This window comes from Jaculus jaculus, chromosome 7, assembly GCF_020740685.1.
Source record: "Jaculus jaculus isolate mJacJac1 chromosome 7, mJacJac1.mat.Y.cur, whole genome shotgun sequence".
In the NCBI taxonomy this organism is placed as follows: Eukaryota; Metazoa; Chordata; class Mammalia; order Rodentia; family Dipodidae; genus Jaculus; species Jaculus jaculus.
This window is the reverse complement of record NC_059108.1, coordinates 63,475,753-63,492,284: the sequence shown is the minus strand read 5'-3', so window position 1 is coordinate 63,492,284 and position 16,532 is coordinate 63,475,753. Positions and strand designations below refer to the sequence as shown.

The 16,532-nt window shown below is 40.9% G+C and overlaps 1 non-coding gene and 1 pseudogene across 1 annotated transcript; one reads left to right on the top strand and one right to left on the bottom strand.

The window, feature by feature from the left end:
* The first annotated feature begins 500 nt into the window (after window positions 1-500).
* On the top strand, window positions 501-16,208 carry LOC101604191 (annotated as a pseudogene).
* Window positions 4,064-4,227, bottom strand: LOC123462673. The gene has a single exon (XR_006638454.1). It is a non-coding gene; the product is annotated as a U1 spliceosomal RNA (small nuclear RNA).
* Window positions 16,209-16,532: the final 324 nt, after the last annotated feature.

Sequence of the window (16,532 nt, the reverse complement as noted above, 5' to 3'; positions counted from 1 at the left end):
TCACCTTGTTTTTTTATACTCCCCTTCTGGGGCTAATGCAATGCCCCAAGTAGTCACTGGGAGTGGGGCTTGTCATTGGAGAGATGGCAGGGGTTGCTAGATTCCACAGAGGAGACTGGATCAGGGAGTTTGCTGGCACAGGGGAGACAGGGATAGTGGCTAAGGAGCACACTCAAGGGTGCCTGTAGTCAACACAGGGTGTGGAGGGACAGGGGGATGCAGCCTGAAGGCCAGTCCACTAAGGATGCAAGGTGGAGAAGCATGGCATAAGTCTGGAGCACAAGGGGTCAGTGGGCTTAGTCTGAGGAGGTTGTGAGAGCCAGGTATGGGCTGGACACAGTAGAGGGGACTTCTGGGGAACAGAAGAAGTATGCATAGGTCACCACAGTCTTAGTGGAGGGGGGCTCTAGGAGGCAGGGTAGTATAAGTGGATACAGACAGCAGTACATGATAGCAACAGACTGATGAAGTGGAGTGACCTCCAGGAGAAAGGGGATGGTATGGGGGCTCATCAGCTTGGGAGGGAGATACTGTGTTCATCCCTGGTGGGCAGGAGGAAGGAGCTGGTGTGGGCCCTGGTCAGTGGGAGGAAGGAAGGGAAAGCCTTTGGACCCCACTCTGCAAGTAGCACAGGAGAACACATGGTCAAGTATGAAGTGGCTAGGATGTGTGGTTGAGGGTTCTGGGAATCTAATGGGATAACTGAGAGTGTGGGAATCAGCAGATTCCTGACTGTGCCCCTCTGTATCCTCCCACTGGGGGTCTGCTAGAACTTACTTACACTGGAGCCCCAGAGATCTTGCCTGATATTTTAGTGGAAGCTGAAGCACGGTTAGATGGGCACCATCTTAACCAAAAGCCTAAATAAAATCGACTTTTTAAAATTATTATTACTTAGAATTTTGAGTTCTTTGTGTAAATTATAGACATCACACTTCTGTTAGATGTATAACTGCAAAGATTTTCTCCCATTCTGTAGGTTGTTTACTCTGTTGGTGACTTGCTTATCTGTACAATAGAGCTTTTAGTTTGATGAGAGCCCCATGGTTGAGTGTCTAATTCCCTGGGTTACAGGGGTATAAAGTTCTTCCCTAAGACTCTATGTTGGAGCATTCTCCCTGTTATTTCCTTCTAGTTGTTTTAGAGTTGCAGGTATTAAATTGAGGTCATTGATCTATTTGGAGCTTATTATGCATAAGATAAGAGGATCAAATTTCATTCTTCTACATGTGGCTATCCAGTTTCATCAGCACCATTTGTTTAAATTACTATTTTTTTTCAGTGTTTTTGGCCCCTTTTTCAAAGATCAGGAGACTGTAATTATTTGAACTTAGACCTGTATCTTCTATTCTGTTCCATTGATTTATGTGTCTATTTCTGTGCCAATACCATGCTATTTTTTATTACTATGACATTGTAATATAAAATCAGATAGAGTGATGTCACCTGAAGTATTTCTTTGATAATGGTATGTTTGGCTATCTGAGGTCTTTTGTGGTTCCATATAAATTTTGAGACTATTTTTGCCATCACTGTGAAGCATGTTGCTAGAAATTTTATGGAATTGCACTGAATTTGTATATTGCTTTTGGTAGGTTGGCCATTTTCACAATAATAATTCTTCTAATCCAGGAGCATGGAAGGTCTTTCTAGGTTCTTGTGTCCTCAGTTTCTTTCTTCAATGTTTTCATGTGTTCATTGTGTAGGCTGTTTAATTCCTTTGTTAGTGATATTCTAATATATTTGATTTTTTGTGGCTGTTTTAAATGGGACAGTATCCCTGGTTTCTTTACCCATATGTTTGTCTTTTGCATATAGAAAGGTTACTGAGTTTTGTGTATTGATTTTGTATACTGACACTTTGTTGAAATAATTTATCCCCTTTAGAAATTTTGTTGGTGGAGTCTTTCTGGTCACTTATGTATAGAATCATGTCATCTGCAAGTTGAGCTAATTTAACTTATTCATTTACAATTTGCATCCTTAAATTTTTTTTACATAGATTATATTCTATCCTCTCCCCCCTAATCCCTGTTCCCTGAGCACCTTCCTCATTAGGGTTGCTAGTGATTTGTGTTCACTGTGGGGTAATAAGGGTCTCTGTCATTCTTTGGGGGGCTGTAGCCCAAAGATATTTTTGTTTGTTTATTTGTTTTGTTTTCCAAGGTAGGGTTTCACTCTGGTCCAGGCTGACCTGGAATTAACTCTGCAGTCTCAGGGTGGCCTTGAACTCATGGCGATCCTCCTACCTCTGCCTCCCGAGTGCTGGGATTAAAGGCATGCACTACCACACCTGGCTCTACCCAAAGATATTTTTACCTACTCTGTGGCTCTTATAATCCTCCTGCCTCTCTTCTGCAACAATTCTGGAGCATTGGTAGGTCTGTTAGCAGTTTGGTTTAGTGTGGAGTTCTCTGTAGTCTTGGTATTTCTGCTTTGATGTTTTTTGATTCATCACCATGTTTGATGTCATTTTCCTGGAGCTGGTTGTCAGGCTAGCATTGGGAGCAATACTTGTTGCTTCCACTGAAATTTCTCTTGGACCCAAGTAAATGCAGTAAGGGTGGTGGCACTCTTCATAATGAGAAGTTGGCTCTCTTTTTTGTTGTATTGATTGATCTTGGATCTCCCCATTATTTTCTGCCATTTGTAAAATTGAACAGATTCTCCAACCTAGAGTAAGAGCAACCTTTGACTAAGGTGGATATGTGAGAGACATTTTGATGTGTATGCCCACTCTATATCCATAGAGCAACAGAAGTTTCTGAGTTTCCTGTCCATGAGATTCTGATTTGGTTCTATCATGGGAAAACTTTTCCCTAGTGTCATGTGAATACATCTTATCCCTCAGATATGGCACTGATGGCAGACTGAAGGATGATTACACCAAAATCAGTTTTGGTGAACCAATGAATTTATTGGGGTTACTTCCAGAGCAGGATGAGGCTTTGCTTACAGGAGCAATAGATGACTCAAGGGCAGCCACACCAAGAGAAGTCTCATCCAATTCTGGCTGCCAACCTTCCTATATCTGCTTCAACTCAAAGGCAGCCCACCTCAGCATAGGTGAAGAATTATGGAAACTGCATCTCTGAGCATACTTCAGGAGTCAATTTCAGGCAGCTGTATAGAAGAGTATCTCTTCAAAGCAGTTGCTTCTCCTTTATTAGCCTTAGGGCAAGGTTCTAGTCTTATTTCCTGAATCTCTGAAACTTCCTTCATTTTCTTCCCTTAGGAAGGAATGTTTCAGCTTCTAATATAACCTTTGGCAGTGGTTGTGTCAATTTTAAGTTTCAGGTCTCCCTAACTTGGCTTTCTGAACCAGACTTTCTCTCTTCAGGAGAGAATATTTCCACTCAAAGGAATCTGCTACACAACAGTGCACCCCTTCCTCTGGGTCTTATATTCTTGATACCCACTTTCATAATGTTCCCTGAGCCTTGGAAGAGGTGAGATAGATATTCATCTATGGCAAATCATTTGGCCACCATGCCATAGCAATAGTCATTTAGTCTTGGGAGCTTGATCAATTGAGTCTATTAGCAACCACTGCCAACTGTAAGAAGTTCTCCTCTACAATCAAAGCAGAGAGAAGCAGTAACAGTACTCTGTTAGTGCAAGCATAAATATTTAGCAGGATTATTACAACCATTGAACAAAACAATATTACTGGCTTCCCCACTAGGGCTTATGCTCATCTCAGCCACAGGCTTTTGACAGGTTTACTATACCAGCTATGAATTCCCTCCAGTGGAGAGGAACTTGAAGCCAACCAAAAAAGTTGTTGTCTGTACCACAACAGTTTTGCCACTATCGTGCAGGCAGGCACATCTTGCCTGGCATTTTGGTATTGTATCACACAGTGTCCAGAGCTGAATAGTACTGTTGATGACCATTCTTTCCCAGAAGGATATATAGCACCTTTCAGCTCTATGAAAGCTAGCCAGCAGGGAGTAAGCTTCCAGCACAGTCCAAGCCTCATTTCTCCACATCCAAAAATTACAACTGAAGGGTTGATGGACTTTCTTCATGAAAGACTGATGAACTATCTTTTCTTCTGGAGGAGGGGAGAGCGCGAACACAGTCCCCCACTAACACAAATTATGCCGTCGAGTTTCCAGTATTTGGGGAAATCGCAGGGTTCAGCACTTCTGGAGTACAATGGATAAGCCTCGCCCTGGGAAAACCACCTTCATGATTATGGTATCTCCCCCACCAGGTAAGTATGATGAACTATCTTTGATTCAGAAAGCTCTGAGGATCTGAAAACAATGTGAGACATTCCATCTTGCAGAAAATCACTGAGGCAATACCTCTGACTCATCGTAAAAGATATAACAAACCAAATGTTGCTATTATTTGTCTACCCCCACCCCCGCACCTGACTCCTGTCTATTTCCTTAAATAGTGCCCTCATAAACTGAGCCACTTACCCTACTGGGTGCTTCAGCCTCTATCCCATGGGAATGTTGCAGCACCTCGCTGTGCTTCAATAAATGTCTCTGTCTGTTGAGATCAAGTCTGGTTTGCTTTTCTCTTTCACTTTACTTATATTTCTGATGCTATGACCTGAAGAGGCTTCGCGACTCACTTCCCTCCCTCTCCCACCAGTGTTTCACTCCCTTGGGAGCACAGATGCCCCCTCCCCCAACCCCTGTGCTACTATTCTGGGATAAAGAACTGCTGGTCGTGACCTGATAGTTAGGTCTTTGCAACCTCTGCCCACATGAGTGGTACAAATCCTGTTCAACCCCACAGTTCAGGGGATTTTATTAGTGTTCTGTGTAAGCCCGGCTTTATATCTGGAGGCTTCTTCCTTTTCTTCTTTTCATCCTAACTGGTTAGCAGCACGTTTGTGGAGACTGAGAAATTTTGACCAGAGCTACACTCTACTCTGGTGAATATCCAAAATCCTTCTCTGAGCTCAGCCAAGTGTCTGACGCTTTTTGGGTACTCCACCAGGTCACACTTCCTTCTTTCCCTCCCTTCTGCCCCCAGACTTTTTAACTCCAGATGAGAGGCCTTCGCTGACTGACTGGCTTCCATCTACATCCTCATAAAATTCCAGCCTTCTGGACAAGGTACAAACTCCCAGTCTGCAGCAGAGGTGCCCCTTCTCAGACCCCAGAAACTCCAGGAGTTTCTCATTCTTTATCTCTGTCCATGGATGACTGGAGCCTCTGGGAGTGTCCCACATTTATCTTGTTCCACCAGATACTCCAATTCTTGGGTCACTCCTCAACCTTCCCTAAGCCTTGGAGGCATCCCTGGTGGTGGGACCAGCCACTCCATTTAGTCCTTGTCCTACAAAATGGGTTCTAAATTATCTGTTCCAAAAGATACTCCATTGACATGTTTCAGAACTAAGTTAAAGGAACTCAGACTGAGCTCCTACCCACCAAATTACTCCAACTTTATGTTCAAATTTGGCCACAATATTCTCTGGACAATGGCTGCCACTCATCAGACTTTTGATATTTTTGATTTAAACATGCTCACTGATCTCAATAATTTTCTTCTATGATATGGAGAGTTGTCCAAGGCTTCCTACATCCACTGCTCCATCCCCTACCTGTTTAACCCTAGCTCCACTCACCAAGTTCTCCTGTGCCATAAAAAAACCTTTTGAAATGCCCATACCAGGATCCACTCTCAATAAATCCCAGTTGACAAACTCCCTCCCCATCAAACTCCCCCTTCCCCATTTAATTCCCAAACACTGTCTTCTACTTTTGATATGTCTTCCACTCATTTTCTTCCTCAGCCAAGCTTACATAGGTTCCTCTTTTCTCCACTCTCCCCTATGCCTTAATCAAGCTCACAAGCTAGTTCTGTTACATCCACTTAAGTCCCCTACTCTCAATTCTGTATGAGCCTCAGCCTCATTAAACAGAACTCTCTCTCATCTCTCAGTCTTTAAACATCTACCAGTCATAAACAGTGGTCACATAAATTGTTCTTTGTGGCGCCAGATAGTCTATATGTATATAGGCTTCCACTGGTTTCCTTGTTTATGCCTCTTGAGTTCTACTTTCAAGATTTCTAACATGCCCTCTAAAAATATAATCTGCCTGTGATCAGTCACATGGTGCTTTCTGGATATGTAAAACCTCACCATGTATATATCGCCCCACTAACTGGACTAACAGATACACTTTGGGCCTTCTATATCCTGCTATATCTCTTATACCTTCTGATTCTCCTACTCCAATTCTCATAAATGCTAGCATAAAGCCTATAAGAGACATAATTGTTCTCCCCTTGCTCACAATATTATGTATCTTTAGAGGTGTGGCCACAGGAACAGCTAGACTCAGAGTATCTATACATGAAAAAACTTTCCTATCATGCCAGCTGTTAAAAAGCCTAAAAGAAATATAAGATCAGACCACTCTACCCAAGATCATCTTGATTCCCTGGCCCCCATAAAACTTCAAAATCACAAAAGACATGACCTCTTAACCACTGCCAATGGGTCAATCAACTATAGGACCAGGCAAACAAAGTGTCAACAGTGACATACAAATGCCTCAGGATGGGGTTTTGGGTCACTTCCATCTAGGATACTCCCCATACTTATGACCTTCCTCCTAATAATAATGATCCTATGACATTTTCACCTTGTCTTCTAAATTTTTTACAGAGATTTCTTCTGGAATGCAATCATTCACTCCACTACCTACCCAGAATGCTCACTGCAGATGTCCCAGACAGGATCAAAGCCCTCAATCTGGCTTATACTCCTACTCTCTCTGGACCCTTAGAAATAGACCCTTTGTTATTGTCCCACTTGTCAGCAGGAAGCAGTTGGATTCTATACCCTCATGCCCCTTTCCGATTTCTTTTTATTTTCCAGAGTCAGAATATGAAAGGTTGATGGACTTTCTTCATGAAAGATTGATGAACTTTCTTTAACTCAGAAAGCTCTGAGGAACTCAAACAATTTAGGAGATTCTACCCTGCAGAAAACCACTAAGATAGTTCCTCTGACTCATTGTAAAAGATCCAACAAACCCAATATTGCTGTTATTCAGTTACTTGTCTACTCCCATCAGACTGCACCTGATTCCTGTTTATTTCTCTAAATAGCACCCTGATAAGCTGAGCCCCTTCCTCTGCTGAGGGCTTTAGCCTCCATCTGATCAGAAAGCTATGGCCCTTTGCTCTACTCCAATAAATAGTCTCTGTCTGTTGAGATCAAGTGAGGTTTGCTTTTGTTTTTCACTTTCTTTACAAAAACATGCCATATCTTCAGTGATAGTGTCTTACCATTTAGTTCTGGAAATCAACCAACAATAAGGCCTTTTTATTTATTTTGGGAGTTTCATGAGTTTCCCTGGCCAACAACTTAGGGAGGTAGCCCATCTGTGGCACTGTAATCTTTAATCAACAACCTCACGGCTTCTAGAAATGCAATTTCCTATTTTCTGTGATATCTTCTTTTTAATTGCTTAACTGTTATCTTTCCTGTCTTTTCAGATACCTTTATTAACATGCAAGACACCCAGAGGGGAGCACTATGACATATTTAAAGCCTTATATAATATGTATTTTATTTTATTTATTTGAAAGAGAGAGAGAGAGAGAGAAGGAGGAGGAGGAGGAGGAAGAGGAGGAGGAAGAGGAGGAGGAGGAGGAAGAGGAAAGGCAAAGGCAGATAGCAATAGAGAGTGAATGGGCTTACTAGGGCCTTCAGCCATTGAAAACAGACTCCAGACATATGCACCACCTTGTGCATTTCGCTTACGTGGGTCTTGAAGAATCAAACATGGGTCCTTTGGCTTTGCAGGCACCTTAACCACTAAGCAATTTCTCCACCCTAACTTATATAATATCAGTATAAAACCTTTTAACAGATGATAGGCAGGATCTCTGAAGACCCATCATCATACATTCCAAGCAGCACTAGTTGGCCATACATCAGGTGGTTTCAAGAGTCAGTAGGTAAGCAGATACTAAAGGAGAACATTAGCATGGTCCAAAACATCATGAAGATTCCATTGCTTGTATCACCTGCTTCCTCAAAAGGATCTGTAGAAGAGTTCTTAGAGGATATGAATGAGAGGGTGTAAGTGAAGAGAACTAAGCTTGTACCAGGAGTGGGCAATTATGCCCCCAAAGTGAGTCACATCTCCTTCTGTTCTGCAAGTGTGGAAATGGCTCATCTAGCCATAAGTTATCACAGAAGCAAGGTGTAGCTGAAGGAGAAACAACTGGTAAGACTTTAGCTTCCCAAAGGGATGGAGAAATCCAACCCAAAAAGCAGGCACCACAGCTGGCTAGAGAGCAGTCTCATTCCCCCTTGGCCCTGAGTTGTGCCAATTAACTTGATTGGGCACCATTGAGCCCATGGGGCAAGGGTGGAGAGATGCAAGGCAGCTCCCTAGGAGTACCACAGGGTAAGAAAGTGGAATGAGCCATGGAAAATGTCCATGGATTATGGGAGGCTAGATAGGGTAGTGCCTCCCATTCTTGATGCTGCTCACTAGCACCGTATTTGGCTTTCTGTAACTTTTATCCTTAGGAACTTCAGCTCTACAAAAATCTTGTCATATCTGTCTTATAGTGATCCTACCAGACCCCTTTGTCTGTTTGGCCTTTCTCTCATCTTTTCTTGATTGCTGTAGTACTTTACAAACTTGATTTATTATATGTACGTCCTTTTTTTAACTCTCACTATCTGATTCTTCTCATGGCTACAGACTTTTTTGTATCCCATGAAGGGCTCTTTAACATTGGTCTAACTTGTACTTTGCTCACCTTTGACTGAGTCAGTAAAGCAGCACCTCTATCTCACCTTCTTTTACCCAATTTATTTTCTAAATCAGAGGTTAACGCTGAACACTTTAGCTACATGTCTCTTTCCCTTTGCAATTTCTCCTTTACACAACCAATTTCTCTCTGTTTAGCTATCTCTGACTCAGCTGTATACCTTATAACACATAGCAATGGCCAGGCTACCTCTGTGGAAGCTTGCTGTTATTCTAGTCCCTTATGTGCCACACTCAGGGACCTTACCACAGCCTCCATCCTTTAGCAGTTTTCAAGGAATCCTCATAGTCCCGCATTGAAGCTTACATGCCATTTTATACAACATACATAAAAATGGCCACCCTGAGATTCCTCCCAGAAACAGTTGCTCCTGGTGGCTTAGTCTTGGTTATACACCATACCACTACTACCGAAGGCACATCACTACACACATATAGGGAGGGATGGCCATGTCAGATTTCCACCTCAGATGGTCCACCCTCATCCTCAGGGCATGCCTTGCTAAACATAGGCAGGACCATGCAACCACTATTCCCAATCTTCCCAAACTCATCTTTGGTTATATGATATGAAAGGTTAATAAAGTCCTAGCTTCTCTGAGACAAACTGACCTTATAGCAGAGGCTTGGGAATGAAGGATAAATTCCTTGGTAATAACATTTTCTCAGACCTTGGAGCTCAATAGTAACAAACTCCTGTTTAATGAAAAGGCCACTGTTAACTATCTCATGAGCAAGTGAAATGGCCTTGTTCCTCTCCTGTTTTCCCTGACTCACATACTTGCTTATGTTCTTCTTGTCCCTCATTTTGTGTAAAAGTCTGCTCAGCTGTAAATATTGCTTCTGCAGCCTCAGTCCCGAGAAGAGGTTTGCAGTCACTGCACTGCTTGACCCTGTCCCCCACACTCAGGGCTTCAGCCTCCACCATGCAGGATGGCTATGACCCTTCACTGTGCTTCAATAAACAGTCTCTGACTATTGAATCAAGTCTGTTGTACTTTCTCCTTCACTTTCCTTGCATTTCTGGTGCCGTGACTCAGATTGGATCCCTTAGGGGCTTTCAGGCCTCATGCTCTCCCTGCCCCCTTCTCTTTCATTCTTTCTCTCTACCTCCCTGCCCATGTTTCACTCCTTTGGAAGCTCAGACACTCCCTGTGCTCACTATTCTGTACTAAATAGCCACCAGTTGTGACCTGAGACCTCTGGTCTTTCCAGCTCTATAGCTGGTGGCTTCTGCCTTTTCTTCTTCTCACCCTCTCCTCCCACCAGAGTTTTGAACTCCAGATGAGAGCTCATTCACCATCTAACTGACTTCCATTCACATCCTTATCAAAGTTTAGCCTTCAGAACAAGGTAATCACTCTCATTCTGTTGGTGGAGGCACCCTATCTCAGACCTTAGAGATTTGAGGAGTTTCTCACTCTCTCTTCTGTCCATGGATGATCAGAGGCCCCAGGAACCTCCCACATTTTGTTCCACTGGACACCCAAACATTACAAATGTGAAGATGTTCCCTCCTAATTCTTAGGACTCTCCTCATTGTCCTCCCTAAGCCTTGGAGGCATCCCTGGTGGTGGAACCAGCCATTCCACTTCATCCCTATCTTCCAAAATGATCTCTAAACTATATGTCCAAAAGACACACCACTGGCACATCTCAAAACTAATTTATTGGAACTCAGACTATCTGATCTCCTGACTATCAAATCACTCTGACTCTTTATTCAAACTTGGTCCCAATATTCTCTATATAATGGCCACCTCTGGTCTGAGTTTGGTACTTTCAATTTTAACATTCTCACTCATCACAATAATTTTCTCCAATGACATGGCAAATGGTCCAAGGTTCCCTCCTCCACTTCTTCCTAAAACTCTATCTCTCACACACAGTTCTGTCAAATGGCCATAAATTGCAAGGGTCTCTTCCTCTCACACCAAATTTGAGCCATCCCACTAAATCAAACACAAACCCTGCCTCTAAAAAGAAACTCCTGTCTTCTCTTGGTCTCATATCTAATTTTTCTCTTCTTGCTAAAATTTAAAATAAATATACAACTTCTAGGTTTTTTTTTCTTTCTTTTCCTCTTTCCCATTCTTTTCATTACAAGCCACCAAAGAGAAATGTACAACAGAGGAGGGGCAATCACAGTACACAGAAACTTAACCCTTAAATGACTAGAAAAACCAGTGCTTGCCATGCAGCTAGGTAACATAAAGAAAAAAATCCAAGGGATGTACTGTAACCCTAGTCCCCTTACATATGGCTAATGGCCAAAAAAGAAAAAGTGCCATGTCTCCTCATGTTTCATGTTCTTTGTCACACCTGATGCTTGCTAACTATATCATGTCATATGTTCTTTGTTTCATGTAGTCTTTAAGTGTGAATAAATACCTGGCCATCAATTATTCCAGTCCTTATAGTCATTAAGTGTTCTGATGCTTATGAATATATTTTATGATGTCAAGTTGCTAAGACAAAGTTTATGATATATTCCTCACCTTAAATTCTAAATTTTTCTGCTAAAGATGTTTCTTTACAAATTTCCAATAATAGAATGGTTAACTTTGGGATACTGGATTACTTGCATCTCTGTTAATTGGTAATAAGATAAGTGAATTAGATGAATTTTCTTTTAATTATTCAATAAAATGATTAAAGTTTTGTAAAAGATGAGATGGGGTTATTGAAAGGTAATATAGACAGAAATTTTTAATAATAGATATATAGAATGTTATTAAGAAAGATGTTTAAGTGGTCAATACAAGTAAAAAAAAAGATGTGAGAATGTAAAAAGTAAGATTAAAATCAAAACTATGGTCTTCAGGCAGGACTAAAGGGTAACAAGACATCAGGCAGCTTAGATATTCCTGGTTACACTTTCTCCTTATAATCTCTGATCATTTCCAGGAATTATTAGCTTACAGGGAGACTGATCAAGGGAAATGTTCTACCTATTTGGGAAACTGAATCTTAAGGTAAAGTTTCACTTATTAATGTTTAATTTGCCAAGATGTTCTCATACTAAAATCATTAATATTTTTAAAATAGCTCTTATTTTGCTTAAGCTGAAAACATTGGCTATTCAACATTGTTTTCTTTTTAAAATCCGATTTATCAAAGGTTGTATTAGAGCTCATCTATTCTAGTTCAACAATGACTAGATTCTGTCCTTTTACGTACTGTCAAATAATTACATAACTCTCATTTCTGGTATCTCAAGTTCATTGCTCATAAGTAAATTAACTCTTAAAACATATTCTCAACTTCAGGGCACCTTCTCATGCTCAAATAATGGTGTTCATCTAAAATAAATGATGTTAAGGTCTGTAGTCATGATTCCAACCTTCCCTAGGTAACTGGTACCCCACAGGGACCTAAACTAATCAAAGATGTTTTCAAATACAGATGCCAAGACTTTATGCTGTCTTGCTTGTCTTTTCCTGGATATTTCTAAATTAAATTGATTGGTTTAGATTTGTTCATAAAAATATTATTTTCAAGACTGATAACATGTTCTGCTTATACTTAGAACTATTGGGTATTTAAAAATAAGATCTGCCTACTTCCTAAAAGTTGTTTCTCTGTATTTCTCTTACCTTAATTGTTTATATAATTCAAACTTAATTCTCTATACTAGGATGAAAAATTTATTTATAGTACCATGCCTCATATTAAGGTAGAAAAAGTTGGAGGCCCCTGGCCCAAAGTTATGTCCTATATTATAATAGACTTTTATGTTAGTTATTTCTCATACTAAAGAGTCTTTTGTACTGACACTGTAGTTTTTGTACTGTTTAGCTATACTAAAAATCATCTTGTGTTTCATCTTAACTCCATAACACAGCTACAGATATCTCTCGGCTAATTAATAACCTTTTTTTAGGCTTTGGAAAAGGTTCCCCTGGACTCATGCTGTTGTAAAAATAGACTGATTCACTACTCTGTCTCTATTGCCGGTTATGTCAGTCTTAGTTTTCCATATAAATATCAAGGTTAACAACATAAATATATTTTAACTAGTTTTGTTTTTAGAATTTAAACTCTAGTAAGTGTTACATAAAAATCAAAACTACAAAATTGATGTAAACAACCTTCTGTATCACTGCAATTTCACCAATTGACCTGAGAGCATCCTATAACACATTAACTTCATCTATCTGGGGCCCTTTTGATTGTTCTCCAAGGCCTAAAGGTCAACAGGCATAGAAACCCTTGCCCAATTTTTTCTATCATCCCACCTCAACTTGAAAAAGTCAGACTCAAACTCATCACCCATCTTCTAAAACCTTGAGAACTCTCTCTCTCTTTTAAAAGACAAACTTGGAGATCATTTAAATAGAAGTCTAATTTACTTTGTCCCTGGTAACATTAAAAGGGTTGTAAAAAGTTGTTTAATTTTGGATTGAGATAACTAAGTTATATGCAAATATTAAGCTTATATGTTCTCCATATGATGGAGCCTTTACTTTGTTACATAGGATACCTGTTTACAACAATATGTTTCTTAAGTGTTATACTTTTACATGTTTTCCTGTTGTGTAAAACTTAGTTATTTGCTATGAACTTATTCTAATAGATAAAACAGGGCCTAATTATAAAAAATATATTTTATTGCATTATATAATCAATATAATTATGTAAAACATAATTTCACTGTGCTAATAAAATAACAACTGATAATAACAAAATATCAATTTAACTAATTTTAACCTTTCAGCCTAATACACTTTCATTAGTTCTTCTAAAGCTAAGCCATTTTGATCTCTGAACCTAGTATGTAAGATCTGTAAGCCCTCTATATTAAGGATGTACAAAAAAATCTTTAAGCCTAAACTTCAAAAGCAGCTAACTTCTTAATCTCTATCATGTTTAAATTTAAAATAGTGTAAGATATTTCAAATTTTGCTTCAATATTAATCTCTTATACTTCCTACCTTACCTAACAAATCTTTATATTTCCACAAATTTCAATTAACTCCCCATCCAAGTTAATAATCCCTTCTTCCTTACCTATCACCTATGTTTTTAATTTTCAGACATAGTTATAATATTTGTGTCACCTGTAAATGTATGTATGTCACATACAAAAACTTCATACACATATAATGACTAGATGATAATGGCTAATAGATTCGATGTGATCTAGGAATTTCTTTCCTAATGGTTCTGATAAGTATCATTCTCCTAAAAAGCTGCCTGGTTCATAAGATCCACATGGGATAATAGCCTGTTATGTGCAAAAGTACAAAATGAAGTTTGACAAATGGGGAACCAAAAGCCAAGACTCCCAGAAGCCACACCTAGGTGACTAAAATTCCTTGGTAATAACATTTTCCCAGACCTTGGGCCTGAAAAAGAAACAAACACCTATTCAATGAAAGGCCACTGTTAACTGTTTCATGAGCAAGGAAAATGGTCTTGCTCCTATCTTGTTTTCTTCCACTGACATCCTTGCTTTTGTCCTTCTTGCCCCTCGTTTTGTATAAAAGTCTGCTCAGCTGTAAACATGCAGCCTCAAGCTGGAGAAGGGGTTGGCAGGCACTTCATTGCTTGACCTTGTCCCCTGCTCAGGGCTTGAACCTCCAGCCAGTCTCTGTTGAATCAAGTCTGGTGTGCTTTCTCCTTCATTTTCCTTATTTGGCCCCCATGCTAGGCACCCAGTGCCATGGGAAAACTTTATCCTGAGGTGATGTGAATGCATGTCTTCTCCCCCAGATAGGGCACAGATAACAGACAAAAGGACAATTATACAAAACAAGTTTTGGTCAATCAATGAGTTATTGGAGTTACTTAAAGAGCAGGGTAAGGGGTTCGGTGCAGGAGCAGTAGATGACTCAAATGCAGCTTCTCCATGAGAAGCCTCTTCCCATCGTGGATGCCAAACTCCTCTTGACTGCTTCAACTCAAAGGCAAGTACATCAGGAGAAATCCCAACCTCTCACAGAAGTTCCATCTCTGGAGCACAGTGCACACTTGCAGGCAGCTCCTTGGAGAGTCTCTCTCTCTCCCAAAGTAGTTGTTTTTCCTTGATAATAGCATTCCAGTGGGGTTTTGCAACCCTTTCCAGGACCTGTTGACTTTCCAAGTCTCTAGAACTTCCTTTCTACCTGCCCACTACTCAGGAAGGAATGTATATCTATGTATGTATATAAATGAGATATACAAGGTTTTATATATATATATATATAATTACTCCCCAAGGTGTATATATGTATGGCATATATATATACACACACACATATATACACCTTGGGGAGTAATTGTGTCTCCCAGACTTGACTTCCTGAGTCAGCGGATCCTTTCTCTCTTCAGGACAGAATGTTTCCATTCAGAGTAGTCTGCTACACAACAGTTCCCAGTACCAGTTAAGAGTTTTCTCCCACTGTGTGGGCCTCAGGTACAATCAAAGTTGCAGTTGGGTCCACATACTGGGCTTGTGCTCACATTGCTCACACCACAGAGGCTAGTGAGAGACTGGCGACACCCTGAGGGAGCCAGGTGTCTGTCCCCACGCTCCCTCTGCACAAGCGAGCATCGGGTGCCTTCCCGAGGGCAGTGGTGGTGAGTGACCGGAAACCCCTCGCGAACCATACGCTGGGGCAGTGGCGTAAGCAGTGACATTAGCTAGCCGCAGAGAGCTGGCTGGTGGAGCCCTGGAGAGGAACACTCAGGAGAACCCGCTGCTTATCTTTTAGTTTGCCTGCTGATGCCGACACACAGTTGCTGCTATTTTAACTCCACTACAAGTCATTAAGACCAGGGTATAGTCTTTGACACTAGGTCTCTGAACGATGTATTATCCTTGGGTTCATTAATGGAGTTTGTATGGTAAGACCAGTATCTGTGATTCTTAAATTAATCTTGGAAAAGGAGGGACCAAAGTCACTTTTTTTTTTTTTGAGGTAGGGTCTCATTCTAGCTCAGGCTGACCTGGAATTCACTATGTAATCTCAGGACGGCATTGAACTCACAGTGATCCTCCTACCTCTGCCTCCCAAACTCTACGCCTGGCTCCAAAATCAGTTTTTACGGGCTTTGGTCCAATTTTTTTTGGAGTTGCACCATGAAGGGCTGTGTCTTTGCATGTTATCCCAAAGCCAAAGGACAATTTAATGATATTTTTGCTACTAATAGCAACATTGTGCACATTTTCTCAGCCAGCTCTGCAGCTTTCATCACAAATACCTCAATGATCCCTATTTGGAATGTTAAAACAAGAATGCAGCTAGAACGGAAGGTGAGAGGATGCCCGGGGCAGATGAACACACTCCAGGGTGCCGGCATGTGTACCAGACAGAAGGTGTCCGTGGCTTCTGCTGAGGGCTGACTGCCTCTTATGCTGGAATCTCAAAAACCATCATCTGTTTTGATATTTATGAAAGTTTGAAAAAGTGTCTGAAAGAAGCTCCATTAGCATTATCCATTATCACCCAGTAGCTCCCATAGCACTTTCCCGCACCATGATTGTTTGCCAGAAGAGGACTAACTTTCCTCTCGGTTCCCATATTGTCTTATGGTGTCCTGAAACAGCAACCTGTGGTCTTCAGCAATAAGGTCTTACCTTTTAGCTCTGGAGGATAACCAAGTGCTTTGGCAATGATCTGAATTGCTTTGGTGACATGGATCTCTGGCCAACTGCTTGCTGTGGCAGAGAGGGGTGGGCAGTTCTGGTCTTGGAATTCACCAGCCAGTGCCAATGTTTTAGGATTAAGCTTTCTTAACCTTCTACTAGGCTTGTTGGTCTTGACCATTCACCTCCAT